Source organism: Dromaius novaehollandiae, chromosome 2, assembly GCF_036370855.1.
Source record: "Dromaius novaehollandiae isolate bDroNov1 chromosome 2, bDroNov1.hap1, whole genome shotgun sequence".
Classification (NCBI taxonomy): Eukaryota; Metazoa; Chordata; class Aves; order Casuariiformes; family Dromaiidae; genus Dromaius; species Dromaius novaehollandiae.
Window position 1 is genome coordinate 32,836,188 of NC_088099.1, and position 25,386 is coordinate 32,861,573.

Consider the following 25,386-nt stretch of genomic DNA (forward strand, 5'->3'; position numbering starts at 1 on the left):
GCACATACCCAATATGGAAAATTTCAGCCCAAACAATTAGTCTGGCAAAATCATAAGCCAGTGGAAACTGGATCCTATGGGAAGTGTTGGATAAGCCTTATTAAGATACTGTGTTACAGCTCCCACCTACATGTACTGAATTTGCAAGAAGACCTTCTTTTAGACATGGATGCAAATTGCACACACACATACTCAATGCACTGTGCTGAAATGCATATCACTTAATTAAATAATTCACTTACATGCATAAGAATCACTCTGTATGACTGCAGCTAATTTGCTTATGTTGCTAAACTTGTTAATTGCTTATCAGCTAATTGCCTAGCTTGAATTTTATAACAGTAAACTGAGGACCAAATGCTCAGTGTCCTCTATAACTGTTACTACTAGACATATTAGCATAATTAGAAAATTTTTGTCCATCCCCAAAGATGCACAGTAAATTTGTTAGATAAAAGGTCACTAATTAAAATGCTGTATTGCAATTAATGATTCAGGAAAGCCTTCAGTCTTCGTTCTCCTAATACATGATTTTGGTTACTTTTATATTGGTCCAACTTGTTTATTTTGATGGGTTCACATTGTACCATCAGGCTGGGTCTGGTGTTTGGCCTTTCTGGGTTCTTCCTGGAGAAATAGGGAGTAGGTGAGAAGGAAGGTGCTGTGCGGAGATCAGTGATATTGATTTTCAGAGGGACTGTTTGCAGGAATGCCTTAGGCTTGGAGGGATACTTATCTCAAGAGATGGCTGCAGCTGCACTCTGAGAGGTGTACCCATTTATGGGAAGAGCCTTCTCACAATGTTATAGCAAGAGCTGTACAAATTTGGGTGGACTAACTGAACTCAGAGAATCATTGCACAGCATAAAACAATTTGATTTGTGAGTTAGGGTTCAGGGATCTCTTCTGCTTAGTTCCTTTGTAGACCTGGTAGCTAGTTGTTGGGGAAAGAATTAAAGAAATAAATAAGCAAAGCATTTTGAAATTCAGTGTCTGTGCATGGCACGTATGATCAAAGCAGGCTGGAAACCTTTTGCAAGAGAACTGATGTGCAGTTCTAGTAGTGATTTGTTATTTGGACAATTTCTTGAAGGGACTTGTAGGGAAGAGGAAAGATGGTTCACTGAACCTTGAGATGTTTGATGATCACTATGAGAGTGATGATTACTCTTCTGGTTTTACTCACTGTCCTGGTACATGATCTGCCTGGTTTGTCCCAGTTTTTCCTCCTCTTCCAGCCTTCTCAAGGTGGACAGAGCTCAAGACCATTTTGCCTTACTACAATGGCACCATGCATTGTGGTCAGTCTTAGAGTAAGAGGAAATGCTGGGAGAAAGAACAAGGAGGAGATGGTGGTGGGGAGGAGTGAAGGGAAAGTACAGTGGTAGAGGGAAACAGAAAGGAGTCTACTTTAGGGGGAGAAGCTGGTTCTCATGTGGATTGAGGTCTGCACCGTATGTGCTGATGTGCTGATCATAGTGATCATGGTTAGTGACCTCATCCATGTGCAGGTCTGGATATTGCAGTGGTGAAGGTTTGCCAACCAAAGACTGACTGGAGGAAAGTGAAGGAGGACTATTTTTGGCAGAGAATCTGTGCTCCTTGTGGAGCCAGTTGGAGACTTGTGATGAATCTTACAATCTTTGCCCTTAAAGAGCTTTAAAGGTGAATGGTAGGTGGAGTAAGTTTATCCTGTAGTTATTTCATTCCCTAGCTAAGCCTGCTTTCTGTTTGTGCCTGGATGAGCTCATTCTTTTGCATTCCCATGTTTCTGTCTTTCTTTTTTTTTTTTTTTTAGGTTCAGACTGTCTTATTATAGACCACCCAAAATCCAATATCAGACTTTTAAATCTGTTTAGACACAGAGACAGTAGTGATGATACCTGTTTCACATGCAAGTTAATCCATGTTCCCGTAGGAGGCATCATGACAGTCTAGATGAGAAATTTCAGTCGAGTCTTAAATGTCTGTCTGCAGGTGCTCTCAGCTGTAGGTAGGGCTGTCTAGGCATCTTCGCTGAACTAGGACTTGATGTCTAGCTCAGCCCTCCATATAGGGAAAGATGTGCTAACGGGAACCAGACGGATTGCTCTTTCCTGGTGGTATTAGCCAACCATGCTCAAAATGTGCCAAGGCCTCATAAAAATCTTATGTTTGTTCTTAGCATAGTTCTGGGATGGCAGTGGTTGATATTTTTGTTTAGAAATACTGATTTTAAGTTCTTTTAATAGCCTTTCCTCTAACATTCCTTGTTAGAGCTTACTGTAGTTACTCGTGAAACTTTCATGTAATATCTGCAGTTCTGCAGTAAAGGTAGAACTGTAGATCCCCATACATAGAGCGTTTTCCCACAAATTCTTTACCCCATCTGTTTTCAAATTAGCTAATGATGGTGGAAGGAGAAAGAATAGCACAATAAAACTCTTCTGTTGCATCACTTATAATTCTCAAAGAATGTTTATAAAAATTGATGATGCTTCTATTCAGGCTGCTGGGGGATACAAGTCTTTAGTCAATTAAATCCTTTTTTTTTTCTCTTTTTTCTCCCCAGCAAGAGTTCTTAAATGTCTTTGTGCTGTTACATGTGTCTAGTGTTATTTTACCAGCTAAAATAACTAGACAGGTTTTGCATAATTTTGGGGTATATACTAGATAAGCAAATAATAACGGAAAACATGAAGGTATTGTTCAAATTAAGAATTAAAAATTGATGTAACCTGGATCTGAGCCACATGAGTCTTCATAATTTAGATCATGCAGTGGGAAAAATAATGGAAAGGAGACTCGAGTATATTTTTAAATACATTCCAGATACTATACCCAATTTTTTTGGATAGAGCAGAATATTATCTAAAATTTTGTATTTCTTTTTGTGATCATCCTTTTCATTATTACTAAGGCTATCAAGATAGTATAAGATCTGTGAGCTGTCATTTTTCCTGCTAGCTGTAAAAAGTTATTCTGGTAATTTGTTCTGGAGCAGGTGAATGTGGTTGTTCTTATTGTAGTCCTATTTTTCATTTTGAATGGAGATATTAATCTGGCAAGCTGTACTTGATTTGTGTTTCAAAAAAAAATATGGGCCAGTAGGATATCTGTAGGCCAAAAGCAATAAAAGATACTAGCTTCTTTAATAACAAGTCATCCCTTCTTCTCAGTGTGGTTAATTCCACTACCTTTTTTTTACTTTTTAACTCCATTGAGGGTTGGTATCCTGACAAGACCTCCATTCCTAGCACTTTGTGTCTGACCTCCCAACAGCAGTACTTGTTTACCTAGAGAGATAATTGTTTTCTGGAAAGCATCCAGCTGATAACTTACTTTTTCATTAGACCCCGTTTTCCTATTAGTTATCTCCTGTCAGTTGATCTGTGTCATTTGATAAAACTAATTAGGTAATAAAAGACTGTTTCTGAACTCCTCCCTTAAATTTTGGCATGGTGAAATGTACTTCTTGGCGCGTTGGTCTTGCCTCATGAAGACAGCCTTCAGTTGACAAACAACATTAATCCATAAAAAACCCAATCTCGTTCATGCATCCTCTCGTGATATATCCCTTTGCCAGAACAAAATAGTTCCTAGCAAATTATTTGTACCAAAGATAGTGACATAACACTGGCTCTGTTTTAGAGGTTTGCAAATGTTTGCAGAGCATCTCAAGAGGCCAGACTAAAAATACTCAATGAAGCCTTTCAGCATTCTACTAAAAGCATTTTGATTCTTTGGACATTCCTCCCTCCAGAAAATACCCTCCCACGGTTGCATTACATTTGTTAGAAAGTGATGCTGCTATAAGGTAGGAACATTACATTTTGTATTTTATATAAAAATTTAACTCAATTTTCAGGTTTCTTCTTTAGACTATGTAATTTTTTGGTAAAAGGGAAGGAAAGTTTATTACTAACTTCTAACTAAAATACACTTGTCCCAGGAGTAAGAAGCTAATCAGATTTTCCTTCATAAAAGTTTTTGGTTTGAGGGTTTGCGGTGTCATGGTATACAACAATTCAATGGATAACAAACAATTGCCATTCCTGTATTGCCAATGGCCTCTGCTAGCTCCTGGTGAGTTCGAAATTGTGTGAGGATCCTGCTGGAATTTCTTCTTGATTGCTTCACATGTGCACTGCAGGAAAAGGATGGTCTGAAAGCTTGTAAGATATTCTTGTTCACCTCAACTGATTCTCAGAAGATCAGGCTAGTTGTGGCACGGTACTGGTGTTGGCTGCCAATGTTCCGTTAAGATGTGGGCTCCGTAGAAATTACTTTGTTTGTGTTGCTCCTGTGGAGGAGAATTATGTCCGGGTCCACAAGGGTCAAAACACCCAGCCCTTTTCAGATTTTCTGAATTTGATGGGAGACTGTTGTCCGGATTTCAAACATTTTAGAAACTTAGGGATCAGTTTACACAGGCTGCCCAAGGATGAGCATCTAGCACCTTCCAAGGTACCCCAGTGTATCCAAGATAACCACATGTCCTGGCTGATGGTACACATGACCTACCAAGACCCTGGCAGGGGCCAGAGCAGCAGGTGGAGGCAGGGCAGGATACCTGAGGCCATGTGTGGACAACTCAACCCTTACCTAGTCTTGGTTCCCGTCTCAATGTGATTTCAGCTTGGAGCAAAGGTATCAAAGCTGGTGAAATAAAACTGACAGAAGGATCTTGTCAGAATCTGACCTGTATTTTACACTCAGAAATGTCATTGCTCTTAAAACAGTGGCTTCAACGCATTCATTATTCAGTGATAAATGCACTAGCATTTTGGTAAGGACCGAAGAAATGTTTTCATATTAGTTCTATTTTTACTGTGTGCTACACTTACTTCGGTGCCAGAATCATGTACCATGGGGGTTACTCAGTATCTTTTTCACTTGTGGCGATTTGGAGTATTACACCTTCGGGGAAGCAAGAGCCACAAAGTAGCCACATAGATAATTTTAAAATCAGTGGTATGATAAACACAATACCACAGCATATTTATAGGTGAATCATGTGGTAAATTATGGGAAAGACAGTCAGATGCAATTATAGCAATAAGAAGTGAATGTTTTTTAAAAGTGGAAGTTTAGTTTGTCCTAATTATGTTTGGAAAGAGTTTTAACTTGTTTTCTGCCCCTGGACATTTTCTTGTATTCTAGATGCAACTACAGCAAACTGTGATTCAGTTACATTTAGCTAGGATGCGTACAATGGTTATTATCCCATGAAGCTGCTGCTCTTCCTATCAGGAATGCTCCTTAGCTGTTGTATTTTATAGTTTGCTCTATTGATGTAAGCTCAAACTTTGGACTATTTTGACTAATGTACCTTCTGTCTCAAGAGCAGATTTCATTTTGCATTTCTAGTATTAAATGTAAAAACTTTGAAAGCAAGTGCCTGTTACTACTGCTAATGAATTGAAACCACGGACTAGTCTGCCATCATGTTGAATCTGGTAATTCCTTTTTACTCTGAAGAAGCTCTGGAAATCCAGGCAACCAAGTCTCTTCATCCTGTGTGCCTTCATATAATATGCAGTTCATTTGCACTTTGGGTAGTTATGCAGCCTTCCTGGGCGAAATGTAGTGCCCTGGAAAGACCCTATAAAAGGTTCGTATGCATTGTTCAAGCTCTGTGTAAGTGATGCGTCAGTGAATTATATCTTGCATGACATGAATCATATCTTACTGTGAAGATTTTCTCTAGGATTATGAATTTGCTAAGGGACAGTGTTGAGAGTCTCTGTATTTATAGGCATATCTGTAGTGCGTGGCAGTGTGACATCCAATGCCCCCACCAAGAGGCTCCCCTGGCTGGGCTGCGAGCTGCAGCAGTGCCGGAGAGGTGCTCCTGCCAGCTGGGATATGGGCTGTTCCTGGCCTAAAACCAAAACAGGGGCAAGATAAGGAGCAGAGGAGGCTACAGCCCAGTTTTGAATGGAGTTGCTGCTGGTTTCTCTTCCTCAGCTCAAAGTTTAGCCATGGTCTAAAAGCTCTGCAGCGATTTCAGTGTCTAGTCCACGGCAAGAGAGCGAGTCTGTGCAGCTTTTACTGCTGATTATCCTGGAGTCCTGTCCTAGGCATGGCAAAAATACGTGAAGAGGTGCAGTGTAGGAGCCCTGCTATGGATATCCCGCCAGGAGACAGCGTAGCATTTCTGCTGCTTCTTTGTCTGGACAGGACAAGAGAGCTCCCCTACCTGTGGCCAGTTTATGCTGCTGTCAGAGTTACAGCTGATTAGATGAGCAAACCTCTTCATGCCTAGGAAGCTGACATATGAAGGCAGTGCCCTTCAATAAAATGTGTCCTTTTAATTGCGTATTAAAACCATGCTATTAACGTATTGTGATTCAAACCATTAACATCTATATTTTCTCTCCAGTCTCTTATATCATATAAGGTCCACAAACACTGTCTATATTCATAAATAGGAGTGCGTAGCTGTAGGTGTCACCTGTAGGTGAACAAGGACAGCCGCTTCCTTCTTAGCTAGCAGCCTTGCAGCTTCTTCTCACGATTTCACAAGGCGTCCTTACACAGTGTGTAAGCAGTTGCAGTGGCTTCTGTAGGGTTTCTTCTATGGTAAGGATTGCTTGAAGATTCTTTCAAAGTAAGACCAAAATGTGCTTAGGTAAGGCAATTATTGTAATTTTTTCTGAATTACCAACTCGGGGAAGTGCCTATACCTGTTAGAAGGCTTTGTGGGGAAAAAAAATGACTGATTTCACTGTTGTTTTAAGCTTTGCTGACAATTCAGCAGTGGATGACGTTTTACAGTGCTTTCATCTGATACTAAAAAAGTGCTTTCTGATGTATGTCAAAGTTACATGGAATATAAATAATAGCTAAAATTAAAGATACCTTTTGCAAAGAACAATTAAAATCAGAGGGACAAATACTAGATCAAGGTGAGAATGGGTTATTTGTAACACAGTGACTTTTCTTACATGCAAAATTTAACATAGAGGGGGAAAAGGGATAAAAGCCAAATAATAGCTAGCACCAGTAAACAGCATTTGTTTTATGGCCCTTTGAAGAATGGGGCATAGAAACTTCAGTGAATTCTGTAAGATCCATAAGAGGAAGGGATGGTCATGCTTGGTTTACTGATACTGCAGCTGAAGCAAAGTTAAGTAACTGTCCATAACAGAGCCAAAATGAAATCTGACTCAGGTTTTCCTGGTCGCTAGCCTTGTTCTCAGACTGCTGGACTTTCAGTACAGACTAAGACCAAAATACCAGGGAGGTCACAAAGTTCTTCTCAATTTTAACTCCTTTAGCAACATTGATTCTTAATTTGTAACAGACATCATTTGTACCACAGATGCAGAGAAATGGTTTTAACATGTCGGCTTCCAAAAATAATTTATTTTTAGAAACTGCAGAATTTTTCCCTGTTCCTACCATTTCCTGTGGTTTTACTCTGAGGCGTGATACATTAAGAAGGCTACTTGTGTGATTAAGGTATGAGAACAGAAATGGTGAATCGTGGGTTTTAATTTCAGCTCTGAGTTTACAGATAGAAGTCAGTACATGAGCATCAGTCTTTCAAACATACTAAGGACTCTCGTTGTGTTAATTTCCTCATCTGTAAAAGAACATTTATCATATTAGAAATATGTAGAAGTGAGGTTATGTTGAGGTTTGTAAAGCACTGTGGGATCCTATATGAAGGGGTCCATAGGAGTGATGTTGAATTGGTGAGAATGTAGGAACGGTACCTTCACCTATAGTAAACCAGTGAGAGAATTAAGCTAAACAGGAACAAGCCATTCTGGAACGAGTGTTGACACATGGAGTTAATTGAGAACAATTAAGCCTGTGTGTAGACGATATCTACATAGCTCATTTGAACTGAGTGGTATTATGTGAGTAAGGAGTGCAGGATTAGGCCCATTGTTTATAGATTTACCTAATGCTTTAAACTATTTGGATGAATGGCGTTACACAAATATAAGTCATAATTATTATTTAATTATGACCACATGTTTACTTTGAATGTAGTCCTATACATAATATATAGAAAAGCCAGGAAAATGTTGCAGCTTCTCTTTGTAAGCTACTGTTTGCCAGGCAGCATTTCGCTAATGGCCTCTCTTTTCATATGTTGAAAATGACGCTCTAAACCATGAAGTTGCACAGGTTGTGATGTGTAATAGGCAAATAGCTTTAATTAAAAGTACCTTCAGCTAGAATATTTTGAAATGGATGTGTCTGCTAACTTATTGAAATTAATACTATTAGATGTGTTGTTTGTACATAACTTCACAATATCTGAGATGACAGTGCTTCATTCTTGTAATATGCAGAGCACAGAAAGCAAATCTCATAATATGATTCTTGGGACCAGGAGTGCTACAGAATTTCTATAATTCATGTGTTGGCACTTGCATTTGCATTTAAATGTTTAAAATGTTATAAAATTTCAGACTCTTTAATCTATTTTTTTCACTTCTAACCAGAATGAAGTTACTCCTTCTTTAACTCCATGTTTTGAGATTTTCCTTTGCTCAGATTTTCCATTTCAGATACTGTGGAAAGCTTGCAGATAAGTTTGTGGGTGCTAAAGATATAAGCAGGGAAAACGACTTAGTGGGGTTTTTATGTTTTTATTTTGTTCCTTTTTTTAAGGAACCTGATAACAAATAAAATTCTTAAGGGTGTACAGTGTATCCTAGGTTGCAAGAGATGGGATCCTATTCTATGCTTTTTACTAAGTTAATGCTTTTTAAAACAACTAAGGGGAATGGGGAATTGTAACATGTTCTTTCAGAATGCTTTTAGTGCTTTGAATTGAGATATCTCAGTCTCTTCATGCTTGACAGTTTATAGTGACTGTCAGTATGTGAAATAGACCCCTTTTAAGCACAGAAGGAATAAATGGGCTTGCATGGGGGACAGCCTGGCTGATTCAAGACATAAGAGAGTGTTTCCTTTAGTCAGTCATCTCTTCCTTCCTGAATCCTGTACCGTGGCTGCAGCTCACATTTTTCCCATTGTTTAAGGCTGTTGTTTTGCTCTGCAGACCAAGCTACCCCCTGCCTGTAGGTATACCAGTTTGGGAATCCTGCTCACCAGCATGTAGAAGGCCTGTGAGTCTTCTAGCTGTGTCAGGCTTGAGGTAGCAACACTTACTACGCATGCTCATCAAAAAAGCATGCATTTCTTCTGCATTTCAGGCTTTTTGTGCTTTGGTGGGCAGCACAGATTCGGGATTTTGTCTTGCACGCCCATTCATTTTGTGGGGAGATGATTTTTCCCGTGCATTTAAAAAATTAAAATAATTATTTAGAATAAATGTATATTTTCTGAGGGAAAAGGAGAGATGTACTGACTCCTGTAGGAGAGAAGAAACTTTTTAAAAAGTCATAGGTATTCAAGGTTTGCCTAGACTTTCTTTCACACAAGAAGACGTTCTGTTCTAGGTAACTATTTCTAGTTGAAAACAAAGTATTTTGGTAGAGGTAATTTACGTTTTATTTGAAAAGGTTTCTGAAAGGAAGTTTGGTTATAAGAAACCATCTCGCCCCTTTAATTTATTATTTTAATGTAGAAATGAAGGTAAAAATAATTTGTGAATGCAGTTTCCCTGTGAGTGCTTGAGTTTCTAACCAAGGCTTAAGCATTCCTCTGCCATACTCTGTGTTTTTCCAGCTCTGCCATATGACTGAATGTTTGAATACTGTAGTGTCAACAGCTCCTTGTATTTTCACTTGATACAGTTGAGCAAAAGCTTTGACATTCAGCTGAAATGTTTGAGGAGCCATTACCAACATAATTCTGCTTCTTAAGTAAATCTCATCTTGGTGCTTGAAATCTAGATGGATTAATATTTTTAATGTCTTGTTTACAATGCTGCCTATGAAAGCCTGTATTTGTCTACTTGCCAGCCTTCCTTCTTGGCCAGAAACCATTCTGGCTTGAATCTCCAAGCTGGGCTTCCATCCATTTTCCTTGAGTCTCACTGGTTCCCTCCCTTTTCCTCGGGGATTCTCTGGAAGATTGTCAGAAGGGCTTTAATTTTTTGAGAAAGTCAGCTTTCTTTGACTCCCAAATATTTCTACCCCGGCCCTGAATTTCAGAGTCTGCCAACCAACCACATACAACTTGCCCTGGTGTTGTTACAAGAAACACATCTTATCTCAGGTTTTGATGAAAACAAACGTAAAAACAAACTAGTGTTAACTTTGCTAGTGGACAGGGAAAAAAAGCTTAAAAAAAAGAAGTTTGCACTGTCTGTCTTGACATGGTGCTAAGCAGTCATGATGGAGAAGGGGTGAGTTAGCAGATACCTCATAATACAGATTACAGATTATATTATATTACAGTATTTTGCAAGCTCAGCCATGCTAGCTGGGAATGCAAAACTAAATAAGTAAATTAATAATGACCTCCAGGTACTGTCACTATATCAGCAGATTCTTTGAGGTAGATACAGCCATCAGATGAGCAGCTCTTGGGAGCTGGGGAGGAAAGGTAGCTACACTAAGGAAAACCTTCTGACAGCAAACTCTGTGGTCTGATAGCGCTGCCTTAGGTAAAGTTGCTGAGAGTCTTCAAGGGTAGATGAGCCTGTAGATGAGAATCAGGAAAATTGCTGAGCACTATATAAGCCAAAATACTAAAGCAGAAAATGAGCGAGTTGTTGGAAAGTAGAAAAGAGGGGTGTGTGATATCAGATTACATTACAGTGCAATTATGCAGCTGTAGGTGTGGTGAACCCTCGCTTCTGAGCAGGCCAGCAGATCCTCACTCGTGGTTATTTTGATACGTGATACTCTGATGCTAATCCGAGAAGTTGACTGCAAAACCAAAAAACCCCAGCAACAACAACAGCCCTTAGCCGACTCAGGAGCGTTTGGCAGTGTCCGCCGCCTTCCTAGAAATGGAGAGTGGATATGTGCTAACCCAGTGAACGGATGAACAGTTTGTGTAAGTGCTGGCGGCGACATTCACACCGTCTCTTGAATTTGATACGTATGGAGGGAAGAGATGGTGTGTCCTTGCGGGAATCCTGAGACCTCTGACGAAGCAACCCGCTAACATCAGCCAAAAATCCTGCTTGAAGGGAGGCCTGGGCAGAGATCCGCTGCCCGGTCTGGTGTGCGAGTGGGTGCCGCAGGGCTGCCCCGGCAGCCAGGTGTGACGCTGGGTCCCTGCCGTGCCCATCTCCCCCAGCCCCGGAGCGCACAGGAGCCCCACCACCGAGGCGCAGCTTCTCTGCCCCGTGATGTCTGCACATCCTCTCCCTCGTGAGATGAATAACCAGCCTCTTGGAGCCTCTCTTGGCGTTGTTCAGCTGGAGGTCCAATGTGTGGGTGGGAGGAGATAGCTGCAAGCCCCTTGCTCCTCTTCCTGAGGGACTGCGGGCAAGGGGCAGCCTTTTCCTAAGAGCGCGTGAGTGAGTGTATGCTTGTGTGCATGTAAGATGCTGACTTCTAAAGAGATTTTAATTTGTGATTCTTAACCTGCCATTGCTTTTTCAAAACATGGTGTTATTCACAATGAAACGGATTGACAAGCTGAAATGATCTTGACAAACATTCATTACAGATATAGATGTTTATGTGTCCTTAATGTTTTGTAGACTAGCATGTCTGGCATTTAAAAATTATAATAGCACTATAGAGGTATAAAGAGCAATGATAAGGGAAAGGGAAATTTGGATTTAATCCGTGAAACAGCCAAGTGTTTAGCCACCCTTTATAAATTATTAATCTTTTCTCTGCTGTTCAGAAATTATTTGGAGTCAGGCATTCTCAGCAGTAAAAAAAAAAAGTCTTGCCTTTTTTCAGACGTCAGAATTATAAGACTAATGTGCAAACATGAGTGTGTTAGTCAGGAAATATGCCAGTGGAGGTGGCTGCATGAGTGAGTCTGTAGGTAAACAGAAATAAAGCTAATTGGCAGTTTTCTTGTATGGCGGGGTAGCTGAAGTCCTTCTCACTGAAAGAAGTTCTCTTTTCCCATTCTCCTTCAACGCTCTCTTGGAGGGATTGTCTCAAGGGAAGTGAGTGAGTCAGAAAATATGCCAAGTTCATGTCACGGCTGTTTCGGCGTTTCTTTCTCTTGCTGGCCTCCAGGAGCTTTATTGGCAAGTGTTTTTAAAGGAAATGTTGGCACAGGAAGGCCTTATTGTTTATGTCATGAAAGTCTCTTGGCGTCTTCTGCCTTGTTATTTTCTCCCTTAAATGGGGAAATTAGGAGTGGGGGGGATGGAGAAAGGAGAAGACTAAAGAAAAAGAGCATTAACTTCCCGCCTGTGGAGGGTTGCTACCAAAACTGTCCTCTCTTCACAAGGATGTATCTTGGTGAGTTCTTTCTCTTTTTTTTCTCTTGCTGTTTTGCAGGCTCTGTTTCAGCCAATGAACTGATTTCTAAATGTACTTTTCCTCTTCATGCTTTTCAAGATTAGATTTTCAAGATTATTTAGAAAGCTTTCTAAAAGACAAAGGCCAACAGTTTTCTGGTGGGCTTTTCTCTGCCAGAACAAGAGCAGGTCAGGCAGAGACAGGCAAATGCACAGCCGAGCCGTAGTCAGAGCGTTGCCTCCTCCCCGCGCTCAGAGCAAAATCTGGTGATAGGTCACAAAGGACATTTTGTTAAATTCTTTGTACTTCTGTGCAAGTTTTGCATACAAAACACAGAGTGATTCACAGAAAAAATTTTGGAACTTGTGTGAAAGAGATTTGGTGGGTATGGACAGGAACAATAGCGAGAAGCTGACAGGGTCTGAAATACTGCCTGTTGAATACCAAAGCAAAAAGCAAAATCATTCATTTAAATGTATACGCATTCTTAAAACAAAAAACCCACAATACTTATTCATATGCACTTAGACAATTTTGGCATAAAATAAAAGCACACAAAAAACCCCTAGTGTCCAGTGCAGCAATAAAAGTTACTATAATCTGTTATCCTCAAATTAGGTAAGAACATTGTGTAGTCTCTGAAGATGCTATTAAAGACTTAAATGTTAACGTTTCAAAGAATGTATTAATATTTAACATTTTGTGATTTGGAAAGTGAAAAATTAACTCTGCACTTGTGATATGTCATGCCAAAAAGTCAATGTTTCCACAACAGGTTTATTTTTATCTGTGATTTTGCCTCTCTGATATTTACATGTGCTGCTAAAAGATTTAGAATGAGAAATTCTTCCCAGTCAACACAGTGAAGATACGCCTTGATGTACCAAAAGAACAAAACCCAATTTCTTCTGGATTTGTTACCAGCAACAAAAAAATTTAAGGCAAATGCTTATTTTTGTGAGCTGAATATAGAAAAACTGACATCTAAGCTACATTTTTTTGTACCCAGTTAAACTAAGGATTGTCTGCTGTGGGATTAAATATCTCTTTCAAGATTGTGATGCAGTTTTTGTGATGTCTTTTCAAACACTAAGTATTTGTTGGTACATAATACGTCTTTTTATTGTGGCATTTTACTTGCATTTTGGTGATGCTTTTTTGGAATGATCTTTTTCAAAGGAAAAAGAGACGATTACTCTTGGCTCTTAAAACCTACATTGTTTCATTTTTCAACTCTTTCACGTGTTTTTGTTTTCTGTCCTACCTATTTGTGGGCCTATGCAAAACTCTGTAGTGTGTAATAGTTCGATTTGTGGAAGCTTTTCCCTCACCTCCCCCCTCTTTCCATTTTTACACTTTGATCTGTTCAGATCTTGTCTCTGCTTTCTTTAAAGATATGTATATATATATGTATATATATATATAAAATTGAAGCAGATTGTTTTAGAATAAAAGTTATTGTGTAACATGCATCTCTAGACCTGAATATTCTTAGAGCTTATTATTTTTTCAGATGTGAGATCTTGTTCAGACTGTCATAGGAGAAGTAACTGGCTGGCAGCATTAGAGTTCAGGGAACTAGAACCTGGATTATGCTTGCATATCATCTCTAGGAACAGTGGCTATGGCTCTTATATCCCTGCCCTCAAATATTTTTACCAAGATTGATCCAAAGGAATTATTTTGTAAAATTACAACTATAAAAAAAAGTCTGGGAAAAATACTCCTTCCAGTAAGCGCTAGCTCATTTGTTTTTTCTTTAGATGAATGGGAATCTGTAGCTATATAGTCACTTTTAAAAGGACTTTCTAATTGGGTATCATATGTTGCAAGTGTACTATTTTCAGTATGTCACAATTATCATCTAGAATAAAACATAAGATTTTCCTGTTTTTCTGTTTATCTATGCGTATATCTATAGCTATGAAAACATTTGAACAGTCGTAAGCATCTCAAAAGACCAATACAGTAATACTTATTGGAATAGTACTACAAAGTGTTTTTCTGTGTTAGGAATCATATGCCTTTCTCTGTTCTAGCTGTGAGAAGCCTTTGTGTTGTGTTTTTTGTATCTCAATTCTTAACACGAGAAACAGCAAACCATAAAGCAGGGTGTGAATAACTGTACTTTGGCCTTTGTCTACTCTTCTGTTTACCGATCAGCCAAAATTCTTCAGACATTACAGTAAAAACACAATATTAAATCATCAGACTATACCTACAGCTCCAGTGTCAAATACACCATGACAACATTGTTTCATTACTTTGCAGGAGCACGAAGTGAAATACATTAGAGCTCTGTAAATAGAGCTAGTTAGAGGTGTTATGATGACATTTTAAATGGAAAATTACAGTTTTCTAAACATGAAGAATTCAATTCAAACCATACTGAGTTGGATAAAGCCTTGCTAAATCCAGGGATTAGTTTCTGAATGACCCTGGGTCTCATCCCTACCAAACGGCTCCGTAGTTTGGTGCTTGGACGCGCTCTCCGCCTGCCCCAGTGCTGCGGGAGGCGGCAGCCGAGCAGAGCTTTTAAGACTTCTGTGGCTCCATCCAATTGCGTTACCCATCATACACAAGGTAGAGGGGAGAGGGAGGGAAGATGAGGGTGCAGTGACCTACTGCCACTCCGAGACACCTTATTTCCTTGGGAAATTGCACTGAAAATATCCTTCTCCTGTATCTCCCAAAACTTTGAAATCCCTTACATGCTTGGAAACCTTTGTTTCGGGCTCCTCAGTTGGCATTAGGATTGTTTGCTTCCTTTGCAGTGAAGTCTAAGAAAGCCGCTTTCATCATTTCAAGAGCTTCCTCCCCTCTTCCCCCCACATTCATTTTTATTGCACTGGGGAAGAAAGTAAAGAAAAAATGGGTACAGGAAATAATGGTCATGTCAAAATTTTAGCCGTAATTCATAACTGTTCATTCTGACAGCCAGAAAATCCACTGTTTCATGTGTGTAAAGAGCTGATCAGAATGATGAATGTTTTCAAATCACAGTTACAGTTTAGCACTGCAGGGTGGAATGACTGGGAACAGCAAGCAGATCAGAAGTTAGGCTTGTGTTTTTGATCATGCAGGCTGAACAGCATGGCTGAACAGGGAGAAGTCAAACCTCACAAGTCGACTTTGGTTTTCTGAAGGAGGCAATGGTTTTGTGAAAAAATCTGACCAAGTTATTATAACCTACTTGGTTTTCCGAAGTTTTCAACAGGATTCTTTCTTGGAGGCTCATGAAGAATTAAAGCTGCTGTGGTATGAAAGGGAAACTCCTCTTGTGAATTAATAACTGGTTAAAAGTTGGAAGACAACGGGAAATAAATGGTCAAGTTTTACAGTGAAGGGAAGTCACCAGTGGAGTCTCAGAGGCATCTGTCCAAGAACCTGGTTTGTTCCGCATATGAAAAAGGGGGTTTAAAATTGAGGTAATAAAGCCTGCTGACAATACTAAATTATTGAGGGTGGTAAAAAGTCTACTGGGAAGCATTGTGGAAGGATCTCACAATACTGAGTGTGACTGAGTAATAAAATGGCAGAAGAAATTCAGTGACAATAAATGTTAAGGTTTTTACATAGAGAAGAATTACAGTGATGATAGAGTAGCGAGCACTCAGGAAAAAGATGCTAGTGTTGAATGGATGGTTTTGTAAAGATAACAGCTGCATGCCCATCAGGGGTCAAAAACAAACATTGGGAATTTACAGGAAGGGAATAGAGAAAAAAGCCAGAAGATACCATGTCACATTTTCTATGTCTCACTCTGCTAGTGACTGTATTCAAGTGATGGGATCTTTGTCTGTTCTGACCTATGGGATCTTTATGTCTGTAATGCTGGAGCGTATGGAACAGCTTTCAGTAAAGCAGCCTCTGGTAAAGGTGCTTAGGAAAACAAAGAAATTTGCCGTCCTTAACTAGATGCATCATGCTCTGGCATGATCTAGAACCCCTGTAATAGTGAAGATCAGATGAAATAAACTCTGAATTTCATTCCTTTTTATGCTTTTAATATTAATGTCTATCAATATTTTAACACTTTGATGGAAGATTCTAGCAGCTAATCTTACTCGTAATTAAGAAAGAAAAAAACGAAAAATGTATCTGAAAAATATAAACAGTGTATGAAACCTCATGCTGGAAAGAATTACAAATGTGATTAGCTTTATGTAGAACAAAAGTCCTCCTTAGTAAATGAGGACAGTTCATCTGGGGAAAGTTAGCGTACTTTGCTGTAGCGTGCATGTCTTCCATTATGTTTTTATTCCAGGACATGCTGGTCTCAAAGGACTTTCTGAATGGGTGAATTCAGATATATGTGCACACAACTGTTATACCTATCAGATCCTGTATTTATTCCTGTAACTGAGCAATTCTACCCAGGAAGACCTGTGACTGTAGCCATGAAGTGGCAGTATCATGTCCATAAACATGTAAAATTAACTAATTCGCCATAGATACTTTGCAGGTACGATAATGGCTCACATATTTACATACATCTCAGTTGTTCTCTTAGCTACAAACTTGCACATTAAGTGCAAGCAATTAAATGCATACTTGACTTAGTTTTCACTTTTCCCTCTCCATCCATCTGAAAATTTCAGATGTTTCATAGAAGAAAAATATTCTAATCATGCCTTTATGAGGTGATCCGTCTCCAGATCATTTCATTTATAGTTGTATGTTTTGTATGTTGTTAAAAGAGCCTGATTTCTGACAAAAAATTTTGCAAAACTCTTTTTATCACAAAAGCTGGGGATTATACTGACCAAACTGTTCTTCAGAATTATGAAGTTACATTCACATAACCTGAAGGATTATTAGTGCTTCACTGATACAAAAAAAAAGTCAAGTTATGATAATGTTATTTTAATGTTCATTTAATATATATAAAAGTAATAGGTAATTTTACAAATTACTTACATGCTCCAATTTAAATAGAAAAAGATTGGAGTTCATGAAAGATGGAATAATCTTTTGATTGAAAATAAGTGTGTTTTTTCTTTGAAAAAGTATAAATGCTAAGATTGCCATTATAAAAATAGCTTGTGCATGATGAAAGAAGATGTTGTTTCTCTTTTACTTAATTTCTCATTTTTCTCTCTGACATTTTGAATCAAGTCTTAGTCTGTAGAACTAATGCCATAGGAAAAACAAAAAGATAAACTTTGTCTTTAGGAGCTAGTTTCATTACTTGATTGGGCATTATTCAGAGTAGATCCATTTTTACCACATTACATTTGCATACTGACCTTTTCTTTGCTGTGAATGAAAACTGGTGCTGTGATATGCTCATTATTCCCATAAAATACATTTCAGACTTCATTTGAATATATTCTTGTGTGAACAATAGTGATACCTAATTCATTACAATAATAAAAATGTGGCATTTACCTTCTAGACAGCTGAAAAAATGTTGTTCCAGAGTTAAGTCTTACTTTCAGAAACACTGACTGCTTGCATCCTCCCTCTGGCTTCAGTAGCTGTTGAAAAAGTGCAAAGCCTTTGAAAGTGGAACTGTCTTATTCAATATAGATCTAGGCATCAGGTTTAAAATAAGGGGGTACATAAGTTTGTTTGTGTGCATATATTGACTTCAAGGGACACCACTAAAAATTCATTTGGAATAATGTCAGATATAAACTTGAGATAGAGTAGCTATTCCAGAGGAACAATACAAATAGACACTTTTATTCCTCCATCAGTGTGATCTCAGCATTGTTTAATTTAAACCTGAAAGCAGATAGAATTCCAAAGGAAAGTATGCAGAATGGTTAATGTGTAGATGGTCCCTGGCAATGACTGAAAAACATACACATCACTACATAGTTTTGCTGAGGTCCAAGGAGGAGTACACAGTCCAGTTTTGGGCATGGTATTTTAAGAGGGATACTGAGCAATAGGAGAGAGTCTAGATGAAAGTAAGAAGAAAAATTAAAGGTTTAGGAACCTTGAGCTCTGAGTAAAGGTTTAGCGAGGTGTAACTGCTTAGTTTTGCAAAAAGAAGGCTGGAAAAACCATGATGTAGTTTTCAAGAAGTGCACAGAAGGTAGCTGTGAAGGGGATGGAAATGCAACATTCCTTGGGTGAAACAAGGCACCGGGAGTTTCATTTGCAATGAGAGAAGTTGTTATTGGGAAAAACATTCTAACTGAAGGCAGAGGTGGGACGTGCTTAGAGCAAGTGTGGCAGTTTGAAACAACCCTAACTGGGCCTGGATTTACAGGAGACATACACCAGCTAGCAATTCTCCTTTAGTCCTGCTCGGTGAAGCCTACACTGTGTCATGCAAGACATGCTATACTAGTCCCGCTGGGTATCCTACAGCATACTGGAATTTATAGAAAACCCTGAAAGATGAAAACCGTTTCAAACTTTCATGTCCTTCACTACTTCAGCCTGCCTCAAAACCATTTATCACAAACCCTGCTCACAAATCACAGAAATTACAGTCATATCCATCCTGTTCATGTGTCCATGTGGACAAACTGAGTAAATCCACTGCCAGATTGTAGCTAATGCTTACATTGAGAAAATGAACTTCGGACTGGTTGAAATACTGAGAGCCCACTGAAGCTGTAATTGTCTTTAATACAAGGCTTAAAGGCTGTTTCATTTACATGTACAAATCTGTGGAAATGCATGCAAATTTTACTGTTTCAGAGAGAATATTCGGTGTTTAACCTTCTGCTGTACTTTTTTGGAAAGAGAGAAAAGCTTTCTGTCCTTCACACTTGAATGTTCATTCTAAATGACTTGCTGTACAACCTACCATGGCACCTCATTTAATTAGCACTTGCTGCTTTTCTTCTTCTAAAGAGAATTGTAATAGTGGCAAACTTTGTCTTAACTACTATGAGATGTAGATGGCAAAGGCTTCTGTAACATTGATAGCTTATCAGCTGAGACAGCATGGTTGCCCATGGTTCTTGCTGAACAGCGTGTGACATAGTGCAGGATATTGGCAAGATTAACAAAACCAGACTTTTTTAACAGCAAACTGACTTGTAATGGCAATATAGAAAAGGAGTAAGAGTGTTAGCACATACTCAGTAATGTAGCATTGTATTGAAATTAAACTCTTGCAACCAGCTGCAGAAATATGCAAAACCCAAAGGTTTATATTTGCAAATCAGAATTAATTCAAGTGATTAGGGATTGAGCATTGCTAAAACACTGAAGCCCTAAAGGAGGAGTTCACCACTGACCTTATTCTGGGAAAGTATTCCCATTTGGGAAAAAGGAGCAGAATATGCTTTTCTCTGAAAATATTCCCAACTCTCTCAGAAATATCCTAGGATATTATTTCTAAGTTAAAGTCCTTGACAGTGTTTTTGTGGCGTCTTTAACATTCATCCTGGTTGAATGTACAATATGTTTGTTTTTTGACAAAAATGATTATTGTATAAAAATGCTGAATTAAATAATAGTAATTCTGATGTCTTCTGATCAATGAATTCCTCTTAGGTTTTCTTCCTTTTTGGTGAGACTGTTTTCTATATGCCATTTGTTTTGAAAGCTACTGACACTTGCTATGGTTTCTGGCTAAGAATTTGCTAATACCAGGTTTTCATTTAAAGTTTCTGATTTGGAGATACAAACAACTCTAAGGAAATGTAACCTTTTGGGAAATCTCTAAATGGTGAGGACACAGACTCATTTGAGGTGAATCACACATTATAACCATTCAAATCGTACTTCAGCAACTGAAGTGCTTAAAAACACCCACTGATTTCCTTCTGTTTCCTGACTCTTAAGATGAAGCTTTAGGAGACTATATGAAGGAGGAATGCAAAAAGACTACCAAACTGAATATAGGCTTTACCTTCAAAGAGCTGAGCTCTTGCATACCGTTTGGAGGGACCAGTGACTTTATTTGGAGCTCAAAACACTGAATACGTGAGAGGAGTTCTTTGCTGGTAAATACAAAAAGGTTTTGCCTTGTAAACATATTCTAGAGAGTCTGACAAATGGACCCGCTCAAATTGCCCAGATTGAGAAATGCCTTGAAAAGAAGTGGAACCTGAGTCCCACCCAAAACTAGATAGGAGTGAGTTTGGGCTAAACATCAGTCCTTCTGCATGGCAGAATTAATATCTACAACATCATTTCTGCAATCAGCTAATTCAGATCAGTCTCTCTTACAAAAACAGGAGGAAATGCCCTGTGCACAGCAGAACAGAGGTCGAGCGCTGGGACATTTGTATTCTAGTCTCTCATACTCTCTCTGATTTGAACTCTGTGTGCCTCTTTGATCAGTAGGTGGCATGGTCCATGGTGGGAGTCTCTCAGGATTCCTGTCAAAGCTGTTCTTCATTTTATATAACATACTTAAATATTCCCTGGAATCACTGAGAGAAAAATGTCAATGTCTTCTCTTATGGGAGAAATCTATGCCACGTGGAATTGAAATCAGCCTAGGATTATTTTACATGGATTTAAATAACAGAACAAAACATAACCAAATATCCTTCAGCTGTGAAGGAATATGGAGAGAAACAAATATTCCCAGCACCAGGTGAGACTCATTTGGTGAATATGTAAAAAAGATTTCTTCAGGAGGTGAATTGCTTTGTCATACAAATTTTGTCAGAAGGAAGAATATTTCATAACTGCTGAAACTTTTAAATAATGTGTACTCATATCCTGGTAAAATTAAAAATGAAGCCCTTTATCTCAATCAGTGCGTTTAAGCTGTGAGACAGTGTATGAGGAAGGGTTAGAGAATGGCAGATGAGCGCTGTACTCCATCTTCTCCTGGGTGGTGTAGGCAGTTTTCTCCTTTAGGCTGCTGCCTACCTTGCTTGCTGTCTTGAACTACTTCTGCTTTTCAGAGAAAGAATATATGCAGTGGGTAGAAGTTCTCTTGACTTAAATGGGAACAGGATCAGGCTATGATTCAGGACTGAACTGCTTGCCAATTGTTACTTCTGCAAAGTTGGAGTATTTCAGTTCGGAATCTGGTCTTTACAGACCCATCTAAAGAGGAGACTGGACGGTCACAGTGAAGAGGAGCTTCAGTTGTGATCCTTCCTGGAGTGTGATTGCGTACAGCTACAGAATGTCATATGTGGGTCCCAAATGAGATCCAAGTTTCACATCAAAAATCTGGAGAAGTATGATTACTGCTTCTAGGAATTATGGAAAGAGGTTCTCCTGTATATTCAGCTTTTTTTTTTTTAATGAAATCAATTCAGCTTCTTTCCATCTGATTTCATTGATTTAAAAATCTATTGAGGTTTCAATAAATTCTGATAAGAAGCAAAATTTATTTTACCTGCATGTCAGAAGTTCTCCCCAAAGTGCAGTCATAAAAGATGCGTGCAAGGTGTTTTGCTTTATTTTACTTGCAAATATGATTTTTGATACTGAATGTAGGTTGATCCACTTCCAAACTGTTGGCTACTTCAGTGATGCACAAATCCCTTAGAATCCTGGCAAATGGAGCTTTTTCTTCAGCAGCTGAAAATCTTATTCCTATTAAAAATGCACTATATATAAAATAGCCCTCTCCACGAGAGAGTGTTAAAAAAGAGTGTATTGTATTGTTAAATATTCTAGTGGGCTGATAAACCAAACAACAAAAATGCTGGCAACTGCTAATGTCGAAAATCCCAGATTCTGGTTAAGAGTGGCTGGATTCTCCAGTGTTACACTGCTTGTGCGACTATTTGCATTTGTAGCATTTAACAGTGCTTTGCTGTGTTGTAAATGTAAATGTGATATGAATTCAGGATGTGCTATTCAGCAGAGATTTAGCCACAGTCCCAGAGAAAATGGAACAGTTTTTCATAAACACCCTGTAATGAGTAAGAGGCAGTAGATCTCGTGATTTTTTCTGGGCTTATATTCACTGTAAATGTCTTGGTGTGGAGCCAGTCAGACGACTTCTTGCAAGCTGGTCTCTGGATTTTATTAAGTCTTCTCCTCAGTGAACAAGCGCCTTTTTCCTTCCTTCTCTATCTCCTTGATAATTCTAGGAGTTGAGACTTGAGAATTCTAGGAGTTGCCTTTTATTTTTGAGGATAGTGACTCCTGTAGACGAACTCTTTTTCTTCTCTTGTATCTCACTTCATATTTGAAGCAAAAATTCGGAAGCCCAGCTGGCATCTGAAGGCAGCTCATCTGTCTGCCGTAGATCTAAGCCTTTGTTATTTCACTGATTGGCATCGGTAGTCTATGTTTGGAGTTAGGGATCTTTGTTTCTGTATTTCTATCTGTGGGGATAAGGCACTACATATCCTTTTTAAGGATGAGTATGTGTGCAGTGTGTAAAGATAGTAATACTTGCAAGGAGAAACCATGTCTGGATTAATCTAACTGAAAAAAAGATCTAATAGTTATTTTAAATAAGTTTAAAAAAATGAAATGGAAATACTTCTTGTTTTCCCCTTATCCCTATTGTTGCAAAAATGACTTTCAATGTAAGAATGCAGTAACTTTGTGCAGTATTTTTATGAGAAAGATGTGCAATTCCATTTTTCTACCCATTCTGCTGCTCAGTGAAATTGAAGGAGTTAACTCCTTCGCTGTGACAAGGCAGGCAGTGAAGTGGCTTCTGGTGATTCTGCCAGGGTACATATGTTGAGTAGAGGCATATAAAAATAATGGGAGATGACGTAGTGTTCCTAGGAGAGGAATTCCTGCTGGCAGTGCGTGCCGTAGGAATAGACTGGGAAGACACTGTTGCCATCAGGCCTGGATCGGGAAGGTCGATCCATATGTGTTGGATATTCCTCTGCTGGTTGGGTAAAGCACCATCCTGCCTGGCCCTTCCAGCCGTGCAAGCAGGCCAGCACACATGGTGTGACTGGAACAACAGATTTGGATTATTGTTCTGATTTAGGCTGCAGTGGTCAAGGGCAGGGCTACCTGACAGGTACTCCTGGACAGCTCCAATTACATCATTTGCAGCTCCATTATCTTTTGCATCCCCATGCCCATTTGCATCTCCCACACCCGTTGCCTACAGATACCATTTGCCATTCCTTGACTCCCCTCTTTGGTGCCCTTGTACTTCCCTTTATCTCCACTAGTGTCTGCACGAATAAACAACCCACCCCTACTTACTTTTTTACCCTTGATCCCAGTTATTCTATGTCTATACCCAAATTTAGTATTTCTCATACTGTTACTGAGGTAATTTTGGCTTTATGTAACATTACTAGGTCCTGCTGGCCTTGCAAGATTGTGCAGAGGGTCCCCCCGACTCCCCTTCTGTCAGCTGTGACATTGGGCCATTTCTCACATAACTCCCCTTTAATCGTCCATGAAATCCAGCCATTCCTCACAGCGCTCCCTGTAACTTTTGTTCGCTTCTCCCATTGGTAGCCGTCATGTCTGGCAATGTCTCATGTCAAGTCCATAGCTTTTCCCGACAATTTGGCAAGATGTCAAAGGGGAGCTGAGCCTAGGGTATTTGGCAAACAGTCTGTTTTGTCCCTAAATGTAATGCCCCTAAATGATGTACTCCCGTGGACAAATACTTAGGGCCCAGTTTTGAAAAAGCTTTGTCATTGCCAGTTTGATCACTTCCAAAGGGTGAGTCTCCAACAAAGGACCGAACTCTTCGTACCTGGTGAAGGAAGTATAGTAAATGAGAGGGTAAAGCGAAGGAATAAACCAGACTAGCAGATGGAAAGGCTTTCCTTTGTAATATATGACAGCCTGGTTGCTTGCCCAGAAAGACTGTATAAAGTAAGGTAAAAGTTGTATAAAGGTTGCAGGAATGATAGTCCCAGTAGACTTTACTGAGTCTACTCAATAAAAATGAGTGCACATAAAGAAGTAAGTACAGAATCTGGCATGAGAAATTACTCTTTGTGTCCTAATTCATGCAAGAGGAACATGGTACAAAATAGTTGACGTCAATAGAAAGACTCCCTCTGCTTCTGTGGGCTTTAGAACAGACCCTTATCTTTTTTCTTATTATCTTAATGCTGGCAGAATGACTAATACAGACACATTTTCTAATACTGACAAGGACATCTTAAATCTGTGCTAAAGGAACAAATAGAATATTTGTTTCTACAGCTGTTTAAGATTCTGTAAGAATTGTAGCACATAATTCTACAAAAAAATGCAAAGATGAATAAAACTGAAATGAAGAAATATACATAAAACATAGTAAAAGGATATGTGATTAAGAAAAAGAAAACTGAAAGAGACACACATTTTGGCTATAACTGTTGACCACAATAGCTCAGAAATATAACCCAGTGTAGCTGTGAATTCCAGCAAATGGACTGATTGTAGTGATGTCAGATTGTTCAGGAGAGAACAGATTTCTGTAGTACTAAAACATTTCCAGTGATCCAGTATTCTCGGCTTCAGGCACTCAGGAATTGTGAGCCAGGTCATTACTGGGGACTCTGAAAACGAGGTTGGTTTTAAAGTCTTGGTTTTATTTAGATGAGGTGTTTTGAATGTATGTTCCCATTATACAATTTCTGGAGAGGGTGAATGTTGAGATTCACTTGTATTTGTATGAGCATGGGAGGACGGGCTTCTGGAAATTTGCTAAAAACACAAGACTCGTAATAGTTTGAGGAGAGCTGATTACAGTGAGGCTCACTGCTTTTTTATTCTGAAATGTTAAGTCTTTTTTGTTGCAATTTGTTGCCTGTATGTGAGTAAAAACAATACTGCAATAGGCACCCTGGGCTATAAAGCTGTATTTTTTTTTGCCTCTTCATAAAATTCTAGTAGTATGCACATCTCACTTCTGAGAAATCTGTGAAGAGGTATAAAAAATAAACTTTTTTAAACCTATAAAAAAGATTTGTGAAACAATGAGGTTTAATTTGGTTAGAGTCTATCAAAGAAACTTTTTTAAAGATATGAAAAAGATTTGTGAAACAGAATGAGGTGTAATATGGTTAGAGTATCTCAAAGAAAATCCTAGTTCTGAGTCATTAGAAAATCTTTATACAGAACTTTTTGTCATTAGAAAGTCATTAGAAAGAACTTTTTGTTTAAGGTTCTACAGCAACTCCACAGATATTAAATAATTAATCACTCTGTAGAAGCTACTACATTTTGGCTTATCTTATATCAAACTGTTTATCATTCAGACCAAAGTCTCTTAGCTAGTAAA

The 25,386-nt window shown here is 38.8% G+C and overlaps 1 protein-coding gene across 20 annotated transcripts in view; it reads left to right on the plus strand.

Annotated features, from left to right (window-relative positions):
* Window positions 1-25,386, plus strand: part of THRB (thyroid hormone receptor beta) — a 175,902-nt gene that overhangs the window by 81,873 nt on the left and 68,643 nt on the right. Inside the window, exon 1 of one of the 20 annotated variants that reach the window (XM_064506195.1) lies at window positions 12,045-12,293. The exons of the other annotated variants lie outside the window; for them this stretch is intronic. The gene's annotated coding sequence lies outside the window, so the exon portion shown is untranslated. Of the gene's footprint in view, window positions 1-12,044; window positions 12,294-25,386 lie in introns of those variants that run through there. 20 annotated transcript variants of the gene reach the window in all.